The sequence below is a fragment of the Rhinopithecus bieti genome, unplaced genomic scaffold (genome assembly GCF_001698545.2).
Source record: "Rhinopithecus bieti isolate Rb0 unplaced genomic scaffold, ASM169854v2 scaffold_18358, whole genome shotgun sequence".
In the NCBI taxonomy this organism is placed as follows: domain Eukaryota; kingdom Metazoa; phylum Chordata; class Mammalia; order Primates; family Cercopithecidae; genus Rhinopithecus; species Rhinopithecus bieti.
This window is the reverse complement of record NW_016809144.1, coordinates 36681-48289: the sequence shown is the minus strand read 5'-3', so window position 1 is coordinate 48289 and position 11609 is coordinate 36681.

Genomic DNA, 11609 nt, shown 5'->3' with positions numbered 1-11609 from the left:
ACATGTTTATTTAATTTTAATGTTTGACCGTAAGGTAAGATTTTATAGACTCTTTTAACCTTTTATAATTTTGCTAAAGAGCAGGTTGGTGCTTTAAGAACAACCTGTTATGCTTTTACTTTAATGTCTAGTTCACAGAAAACTGGATGATACTTCTTTAACTTTAGCTAATACGTTTACACACAGAATTTTCTTTACAATTAACATTTTAAAACTTGCTTAAACCTTCAAAACAATAATTTGTTTTCAATAGTTTTACATTCAGGAGGCCTAGCTACTTTTAAATTATACAACTTTTTTGCATAAATTCTTTTTTAGAACATTTTTCTCTTTCATGACTTTCACAGACAATTCTTCAACATGCCTCAGCTTTCTGACTTATTACAAATAATTCTTTCTTTAAACAACCAGTTAATTTATTTCAGGACAATAATTTACCATATAATACTTTTTATATAAATTCCGCCCCCCCCTTTTTATTCCTTTTTTGTTTTTTCCTTAGGATACTTCTGAACTGATGAGGTGTGTTCACAATGAGCTTTCCTCTAAAAGTTATTATTTTTTAACTTTTTTTTTGTTGTTGTTGGCAAAGCAGTTGCCACTACAGATTGAATGCATTTGGACCATCCGTAGGTTATGGGGTTAAGGATTTTTGATAGGAAGGCCTCAGTGCTTTCAGGATACGTCCTTGTTTACACCAAAAACAAAGTGATATTGGAGTGATATAGGGTTAGGAGAATACCTTCAATTATCAATTATAGGTTTTAAATTTACCTTGGCATTTAAAGGAATAGGGTACACTTTTTTTCCCTTAACTACTTGTATATCTCTCTCTTTCTTTTTCTTTCTGTCTTTGACTTTCCTTTTGCCTCTGTCTCTTCCTCTCTCTCTCTGCCTCTCTCTTTCTCCCTCTCTCTCCTTGTTTGTCTCTTCCTCTCTCTCTTGGCCTCTTTTCCTCTCTGTTTCTTTCCTTTCTCTCTCTCTGCTGGTCTTTCCTTGCCTCTGCCAGTCGCTTATGCTGCTGTTCTCTCAACGACTGTGTGTTGGGGGCAGGGGGTCTAAAACCAGCTGTAACCAAGTGTGTATGTAAAGGAGCTGGTCTGGGTTCCCTAGCTTACATGTTACCTTGTGCCATATCTTTGAAATAAGGGACCTGTCCAGGCTTCCTTCTAATGGTCAACCAACTTAGAATGCTGGCCAGTCTATCTTACACAAAGTTTTAAGTTTTGCTGGTGTCATAGTACTCCATAGTCTCCCTTAAATTCCTTTTTGAAATTTTTCAACACAGTTTCTAGTAGAGTGGGCTCATTTGTGCCTGATCTATGCTTCTTCAAGACAAAACACCATGCTCACACCACACACACACCACAAAACAAAGAACGGGTAAAAGGGGCACACACACTTTTGCAGTTTGCACCAAACCAAAATCAAAACCAAAATCAGAGTATCCAGAAATCCAAGCCAGGTCAAAACCAAAACCAAAGTATCAAGCAATCCAAGTCAAGTAAGAAGCAAAAACCAAAGTGCCAGTACAGGCACACCGTGGATGATCAGGCCACACTTACACTCAAATGGAGTAGGCAAGTTCCCAAGATCAAGCCTGTCAAGCAATTCAAACCAAGTCAAAACCAAAACCAAAGTCCTGATAAAGGCATGCCATGGGTGATCAGGCCACGCTTCCACTCAAATGGAGTGGGCAAGTTTCAAAGACTAGTCTTACCAAGTTTTAGATGTCCAGACTCCAAGTGCCCGTTCCTTCCCAGTGTTCAGCCGCTGTGTTGATCCTCCAAGGGGGCCTGCCACACACTGCTTTAGCCAGGCGTCCTACCCAGGAGCACTCTCAGGATCCACGTCACTCGGGCTGGTTGGAGTCCCCCACAGGGATGTTCCACAGGGCAGGCTTAAGCCGCCTAAGGAGCTGCCTTGACCATCCACCATTCACCTTGCTTCCCAATCAGGGAACCAAGAAATGTAGCAGGACGAGCCACAGACAAAACTCCTCAGACACCGAGTTAAAGAAGGAAGGGGTTTATTTGGCCATGGACATAGGCAAGACTCCTGTCTCAAGAGCTGAGTTCTCTGAGTGAGCAATTCCTGTCCCTTTTAAGTGGTCACAACTCTAAGGGGGTGAGTGTGAGAGGGTTGTGATCGATTGAGCAAGCAGGAAGTATGCGACTGGGGGCTGCACGCAGCAGTAACTAGATCGGAACAAAATAGGATAGGGCTTTTCACAGTGCATTTCTATACAATGTCTGTAATCTGTAGATAACATAACCAATTAGGATCTTTAACTACTAAGCCCAGGGTGTGGCACTGGGCTGTCTGCTTGTGGATTTCATTTCTGCCTTTTAGTTTTTACTTTTTCATTCTTTGGAGGCAGAAATTGGGCATAAGGCAATATGAGGGGTGGTCTCCTCCCTTATCGAGCAATGTATGATATCAATACCTTATAGAGCAATGTATGATATCAATTATTTTAGTTTGAATTCTCCCAGAAGCAGATTTTGAAATCAGGATTTAAGTGAATATGGTTTATTTGAGGGATGAAGGCAACCCTGGTAGGAAGGCAAGGAAGATAACCAACTACCACTGTGGACAACTGAAGATTAACCCCACTAGATAAACTCAGAGAGCCACTGTGAAGCTCTCCTCAGTTGTCCCAGTGGAGGGGAAGATGGAGCCAGAGCACCTTTATACCAATTCCCATCCATCATTGTTTAAGGGTGCTCTATGGGTATTTTTCAGCACTTGCACAACAAAGTTTGCTTTAACAGCAAGTGAAAGCTCCGGGCAACGACCTTAGGCATTGAGAGCTGTGTGCATTAAAGTGCTAAAGGCAAGGGCTGTGGGTGGGATGCTGACAGCCTCAGCCAAACAAAATCGTATTATAAATGTATATGTGGGAAATAAAACTACAAAGAGAATAAAGAAATGATTATCACAAAATTGATGTTTTAAATGTTTTAAAATAGATATTAATTATTTAACTTGCTCTAATTAGGTTTGGATTTGCACAAGTAGTTTCTATCTGGCATCTCAAACTACTGAAGCACTGTTTGTATTTTAATGATTAATAAGATATATTGCCAAATTCCAATTTACTGAAGAACAACTTAGTTAAGAAATAAATCAATCTGACTTAAGTCCTTGTGTTATAAACATAGGCTTCACTGCTTATTTTTATGGCCCCATGCTACTGTCTAATTTAGCACATTTATTCCTGAATTCTGAAGATATCAGTCTTATAATCCATATTATTGACAGGTCTTTCCCTCCGTTGCCACTATAATCTTTCCTATGAAGGGAAAAATTAATGAGCTGTATTTGCCAATGGTTTACTTGTGTGAACTAACTCTCCTCTCTCTTAATGCAAACCAACCAAATTCTCAACAATGTTTGATGATAATGATGATGATAATCAATATTTGCCTAGTGTTTTTATTTGCCAGACACTGCTCTATGCACTTTCCCATATGATATATCATTTAATGTCCATATAAATCTGGTAAAGTATGCTCATTTTTGTTCACATTTTTTAAGTGAAGAAACTGAGATCTGGAGAGCTTAAATAACTTGACCAAGATTACTTAGCCAGGGATAATAAACAATAGAAACACAGGTTGAATCAGCTTATCCCTAAAAAAGGGACTATATAGATTAACGTAACCAAAGCAGAGAAAGGTCAGGGGAATTGTTGACCTCAGGGGAAAAAAAAAACGATTCACATCCTTGAATACTGAGATGATTCTGTCTCTTGTCTTTTCTTCTTTCAATGTGTTAGCTTCATTTTTTCAGCCAAGTTGTTCCCATGAGTCTGGAAAGTAGGTTGCAAGTAGTACTCAGTTTTGGTTGTAGTCTGATATTTTAAACACTTTTCTTCTCCAGTTGAGGGAGGAATCTTGTCGTGCCAGCTTAGATCATGTGCTCATTCCATTAATCTGGGGTCAAAAAACTACAGCTTGCACCTATTTTTGTAATAAAGCTTTATTGTAACACAGCCATGCTCATTCTCTTACATTTTGTATATGGTTGCATTCATAGTAAAAGGGCTGAGTTGAGTAGTTGCAACAGAAGTCATATAGTCTACAACACCTAAAATACTTACTATCTGGCTCTTTACAGAAAAAGTTTGCTGACCCCTACCATAGGTCAACAACTATGGCAACTTGGTCACAGCTCTTCATATTGTTCCCACTTCATTTGAGTCAAGTGCATGGTTGTTGCTACATGGGTTGACATTTTGTCCTCCAAAATGTCTTCAAAAAGAGTACAGTGTGATCCAGCCTCCAATCTGAAAACTTTTTGTGTTTTCAGAAGCAGTAAGTCAGCAAAGCATAAAATTTATATTATTGGAGCAAACATTTATCATTGGTGAAAAGACTACCATTCCATATTTTCTTAAAAGCAGTATCTGAGTGATTTATTGGGCCTGAGAAAGATTGCCACAAGTTGATGAAGCAGAATTGTTTTGTGACTAAGATACTTGAAATACATTTCATAAGGCTATAGTTACCATTGAGAGTGATTACTCTGATAAACCTGGCCATAGTAAATTGAAAAACTTCTTGAAAATATTTATTATTCTAGATACCATTACAAACATTTGTGATTCATGGGAGGAGATCACAATATCAACATTAACAGAATTTTGGAACAACGTGTTTGCAACCCTCACAGGTGACTTTAAAGAGCTCAAAGACTTCAGTGGAGGAAATTACTGAAGATGCGGTGAAAATACCAAGAGAACTGGAATCAGAAGTGGGGCCTGAAAATGTGACTGAATTGTTGTAATCTCATGATAAAACTTGAACAAATGTAGAGTTGGTTCTCTGGATGAGCAAAGAAAGTGTTTTTTTGAGATGGAGTCTACTCCTGGTGAGGATGCTGCAAACACTGTTGAAATGACAATGAAGGATTTAAAATATCATATAAACATATTTAACAAAATAATCACAGAATTTGAGAGGGTTCACTCCAGTTTTGAAGGGCATGCTATTGGGGGTAAAATGCTATCAAACAGCATTGCACGTACAGAGAAATCTTTCATGAAAAGTCCAGCAATGTGGCAAATTTCATTGCTGCCTTGTTTTAAGAAATTGCCACAGCCATCTCAGCATTCAGTAACTATCAGCCTTATTTATTAGCAGATCAACATCAAGGCAAGACCCTCCACTGGGAAAACGATTATAACTGGCTGAGGGCTCAGATGCCTGTTATCAATTTTTAGCAATAAACCATTTTTTTTTTTTTTTTTTTTTTTTTTTTTTGTCATGACACATAATTTATTTAAAACAGTCTTCTTATTGATGGACATGGATTGTTGCAATCTTTTTTTTTTTTTTTTTTATTTTTTTTATGTTTTTTTATTTATTTTTTTTATATACTTTAAGTTTCTTAGGGTACATGTGCATAACGTGCAGGTTTGCAGTTGTTACATATGTAACTTATGCCATGTTGGTGTGCATGGCACCCATCCAACTTCGTCAGCACCCATCAATTCTATCATTTATATCTTGTATAACTCCCCAATGCAAGCCTCCTCCTCCCCCCTCCCCCCTCCCCATGATAGGCCCCAGTGCGGATGTTCCCCTTCCCGAGTCCAAGGATCTCATTGTTCAGTTCTCACCAATGAGTGAGAACATGCGGTGTTTGGTTTTCTGTTCTTGTGATAGTTTGCTAAGGGCGATGATGGTCCAGCTGCATCCATGTCCCTACAAAGGACGCAAACTCATCCTTGTTTTATGGCGCATAGTATTCCATGTGTAGTAGGCCACATTTTCTTAATCCAGTCTGTCACAGATGGACATTTGGGTTGATTCCAAGTCTTTGCTATTGTGAATAGTGCTGCAATAAACATACGTGTATCTCACACCAGTTAGAATGGCAATCATTAAGAAGTCAGGAAACAACAGGTGTTGGAGAGGATGTGGAGAAATAGGAACACTTTTACACTGTTGGTGGGATTGTAAACTAGTTCAACCATTATGGAAAACAGTATGGCAATTCCTCAAGGATCTAGAACTAGATGTACCATATGACCCAGCCATCCCACTACTGGGTATATACCCAAAGGATTACAAATTATTCTACTACAATAAACCATTTTTAAATGAAGGCATGTACTCTTTTTAGACACCAAGTTATTGCCTGCTTAAGAGACTAAAATGTAGTATAAACATGACTTTTATACGCACTGGAAAACCAAAAAATTTGCATGACCTGCTTTGTTGTGATAGTCACTTCATTGTGCTGCTTTGGAACCAAATCCACAATATCTCCAAGGTATGCTGGTACACTTAATTTGGATCATAATTTAGCCATGACCGTGACCCCCTTTTTCAGTGTTTCCTTGTACATAGCTCACTATCCATTTTTTAATTTTTCTTTTTTATTTTAAAATAATTTTAAACTTGGAAAAAAGTTGGAAGAATTGCTCAAAAAACTTCTGAATGCTCTTTTCCCAGATCCTCTAACTAGAAATGATTTGTGCATTTGCTATACAATTATCTTCTCTCTTTTAATAATTTTCTCCTTCTGTGGTGATTATGTATATGCATTGGATAAATTTATATTAAATATATATGTACCCATAATATAATACTACATACAGATCATAAATATACCTTATAAATATATGCTATATATAATATATATCCTAATATCGCAAATACATATTATATATTATATACATATCATATATACATATATTTCATGAATTTTAGGAAACTGAGAATAGTTCACCAAAAATTTTTAATGTGCATGTATTAGGGTTCTCTAGAGGGACAGGACTAATAGGAGATATATTATATATAATATGAAAGGTAGTTTACTAAGGAGTGACTCACACGATCACAAGGTAAAGTCCCACAATAGGCTGTCAGCAAGCTGAGGAGCAAGGAAGCCAGTCTGAGCCCCAAAACCTCAAAAGTAGTGAAGTCCACAGTGTAGTCTTCAGTCTGTGACCGAAGGCCTGCGAGGCCCTGGCAAATAACTGGTGTAAGTCTAAGAGTCCAAAAGCTGAAGAAGTTAGAGTCCGATGTTTGAGGGCAGAAAGCATCCAGCATGGGAGAAAGAGGCCAGAAGTCTCAGCCAGTTTAGTCCTTCCATGTTCCTCCACCTGCTTTTATCCTACCCACCCTGGCAGCTGATTAGATGGTGCCCACCCAGATTGAGGGTGGGTCTCCTCTCCCAGTCCACTGACTCAAATGTTAATGTCTTTTGGCAACACCCTCACAGACACACCCAGGAACAATACTTTGCATCCGTCAATCCAGTCAAGTTGACATTCTAATATTAACTATCACAGTGCATTTCCTAATAGAAAAAGGGCATACTCTTATATGCCTTTTGTGCAATCATCAAAATTAGGAAACTTAACATTGATACAATACTATTATCTAACCTGTAGTTCTTTTACGTTTTTATTGGTAGGCTCATTACGGCATTTTTTTTTTTTTTTTTTCTGGTTCAGGATCCAATTTGGAATCATAAATCTTATTTAGTTGCCATGTCTTTTTTGTCTTCATCAAGCTGAGTCCCTCAGCCTTGGTTTGTGTCTTGTGATATTGCCATTTCTAAAAAGCATAGGTTTATTCATTATATCTCTCAATTTGGGTTTGACTGATATTTTCTCATGAAAACATCAGAAAATCCATGTTGGGTAGAAATACATAGAGTTCTCCTTACTTTATATTATATGATCCTGAAATCCCAGAATATAGAGGGTATCGGTAGAGTAGCCAGTATTCTCATAGGAAGTGTGGAACTAGCACTCTGCCAATCAAGGATAATCTCACTGGCTATGTCAAGTGAGCCAATTGCATGCTTATTCTGCAGGAATCTGATCGAGAGACATTCAAGACAAAGTTATGCATAGCAAGAGCAATAGAGGTGAAAGAGAAAATAGCTGAGTCATATTCAAAGGCAGAACACCAGAGGAGAGATCAAAGGTGGCCAGTTTATCAGAAGACAATAATTAGAGTTGTGGAGACACCAGAACCAATAAAACAGATCTAATAAAACAATTGTTGTATTTTAAACAGTATTTTGGTTCTGGGTCTTTGTGAGGCCTTCTTGTCTCTGTTTCACATGAAGCTCTAGTAGCTGAGATAGCCTAATTGTGTCTCTCTTCCCCCTACATTGAGAATCAAAATGATTTAAATAGATGAAGGCTATGACTTGTGGGATCTTGTAATATCAAATAGCATTGTCAATGATAGAGGAAAATAAGCAAACAATTATAAAGATGCACTACTTTATTTTTTGTTGAAGTACAATTCACATAACAGAAAATTCATATTTTTTAAGTGTACAATTCAGTGGTTTTTTAATGCACTCACTATGTTGCACAATAATCACCACAATCTAATTTGAGAACATTTCCATTACTCCAAAAAGAAATTCTATACATATATGCATAATTAGTCACAATTTCTCTCTTCCCTCATCTTCTGGCCACTCTCAAATCAACTTTCTACATGTATTTGCCTATTCTAGAAACTTCACATAAATGGAATAATACATTATGTGACTTTTTGTGTCTGGTTTCTTTCACTTACCATAATGTTTTCAAATTTCATTCATGTTGTACCATGTAATACCTCATTCGTTTTTATGGCTGAATATTTTCTTTTATTAAATGTATATATCACATTTTGTTTATCCATTCATCATTGACAGACATGTGAGTTGTTTCAACTTTGGGCTACTATAAATAATGCTGTTATGAACTTTCACATACAAGTTTGTGAAATGAGTGGAATTGCTTGGTCATGTGGTAATTTTTATGTTTAACTTGGTAAGAAACTTCCAGATTCTTGCCATGCAGTGGCATCATTTATGCCCCCACCAGCAACGTATGAGAGTTTCAATTCATCTACATTCTCACCAATACTTCTTATTATCCTTTTAAGAAAATTATAGCCATTCTAGTGGGTGTTAAATGGTATATCACTGTGGTTTTGGTATGCATTTTCCTAATGATTAATGATGTTGAGCATCTTTCCATGTGTTAAATGGCCATTTGTAATTTTTTTTTTGAGAAATTCAGATCATTTGTCTGCATTTTAATCAGGTGCTCTTTTTATTGTTGAGTTGTAAGAGTCCTTTGTATATTCTGGATAAAAGACACTTATCAAATATGTATGATTGGCAAACATTTTCTCCCATTCTGTGGGTTATCTTCTCACTTTCTTGATGGTGTCCTTTTTAAATTTTGATAAAGTTCAACTTATTTGTTGCTTATGCAACAAAATTAAATTTGGTATCATATCTAAAATAACCCATTGCCTAATCTAAGATCGTGCAGATTTATAGCTATTTTCCTACTAAGAGTTTTATAGTTTTAATTCCTACAGTTAGTCTCTGATCTATTTTGAGTTAAGTTTTGTGTATGATATGAAGTGGGGATCTAAATTTATTCTTTTGCACATGGATATCCAGTTGTCTCAGCACCATGCGTTGACTGATCCAGTTGAAGCAGTTAAAGCACTATTTCCCCATAGAATGATCTTGGCACCTTTGTCAAAACTCAATTAACCGTAACTGTATGGGTTGATTTTTGGACCCTCAATTCTATTCTATTGGTCCATTTGTCTATCTTTATGCCAGTATCACACTATCTTGATTGCTGTAACTTTGTATTAAGTTTTGATATTGGGAGATATATGCCCTGCAACTTCGCTCTTCTTTTTCAAGATTATTTGGCTACTCTGGGTCCCTTGAATTTCCACATGAATTTTAAGATCTGGTTGCCCATTTCTGCAAAATAGGCAGGTGGAGTTTTGTGTTAAAGCTGTTAAATAATTTCAGGTGTATTGCCCAAATCTTATTCAGAGTAAATTTTCCATTCCATGAACATGGGATATCTTTTCATTTATTTAGATTTCTCCAATTTTTTCAATAATATTTCAACTACTCTTGTTGTTTTTAGTGTACAAGTCCCACACTTTGGTTAAACTATTTTTAGTGTATTTGAAATCGGATTTATTTTATATCCTACAAATTTGCTGAATTCATTTATTATTTGTGTTTCTGTGTGTGTAGACAGATGTATTGCTTTAAAGAAAAATTAGGACCAGATTGTTTGGCTTTCACATTTGTGCCTCACCACAATTAATCACATTGAAATAGTTCTGTGCTTTTTCCAAAGGAATAGAGGAAAAGAAATTTTCCCTTCTATCACTATTTTTATACTAGAACTAAATGAATTGCTATTATCTCACCTCTCATTGTCTGCAGGGACTCACAAGTAATCCAGTGGCCACAGAGAAGAGAAACTGAATTATTAAGATTCCTACTTTCATTTTTGTATATATTTCACAAACATAAAAATGTTAAAATTCTACATTCTCTAGAAAATGAGAATTTAGCCAGAGTTTTCAAAGGATAAAAATGGACAAAATTTAGATAAATTAACTTATATTTCTGAAATTTAGCAGAGTCTATAGTCATGTCAAATCAAGTAACCGAATGACATCACTCAAGATGAAAAGAAAACAATGATTCAAAGTGGAAATATAAACACTGTAAAAAATAGAATTATAAAAATCTTACTGCAAATTTGCAGCTAAGTAGATTCCAGAGAAATGCAAAAACTTATTCCAAACTGATAGAAAACTCTATATTTACATGTTCAACTCAAGTAGATAATAAAATAACATTATATCAAAACTTCTGTTTTCAAAGTATGAACTTAAAAGCACAATGCCTGTGAATTTAGTTAAAAAATTAAATGAATAACTTTAATCTAAAATAACATGTAGAGTGAGTTTTATATTTTATCTTTAAATTAGTATGAGTGTTCAAGTGTCTATCTCTATCACCTATCTATCTATCATCTATCTCTACTATCATCTATCTATCCATTTATTCATCCATTTATCCACCTCGCTATCTATCCATCTAGTTTTCTATTTATTGTTCTACTATAAGTCTAAGGCTGGTTAGTAAATTGTATGCTTTAAAAAAGGTACATCTCAGCACTCTACATTTAGCATTTTTCTGGTCACCAACATGTATGTTCAGGCCCTTCCCCCACTTTCTCCTTGAGAAAGGTAGATCCCTTTTGTAATACTTCTTGTGAATCTGAAACTGTGGTTCCCTGATGTGGATGACGGTATTACAATTCACAAATATTTGCTGCCCTTTTCAGAAATAGCTTTATATTTTCCTGAATAATTGAATAACAACTTGGCAACGTGATTTGCTTTAACAATGAAATATGAGTGTAATTACCTTGCATCACTTCAAAGCAAAATCTTTAAGAGCCATCTTTTTTTTTTTTTTTTTCTTTTTCCTCTGTCTCAATGACCCGCAAAATTCTAGCTAGAGGCTTCTATTTTATCCACCAAGGCCCTGGAGTGAATATGATATAAAGCAGAGATACAGCCAGCCAAAGATGGACATGTGATATGACTGATATATAAAACTCTTGTGATTGTTAAGTCATGGATATTTTGGGGACATCTGATGCCAAAGTATAACTTAATCCTGACTGATATACCTAGTGTTTCAGCCTTTTTCAAAAAGGCATGCAGAGAAAGAGAATATGGTGGGGAACGATTTGCTCTTTGGAAGCTGGGAGGAGAGATTTCTTTCAAGTGAGTGGG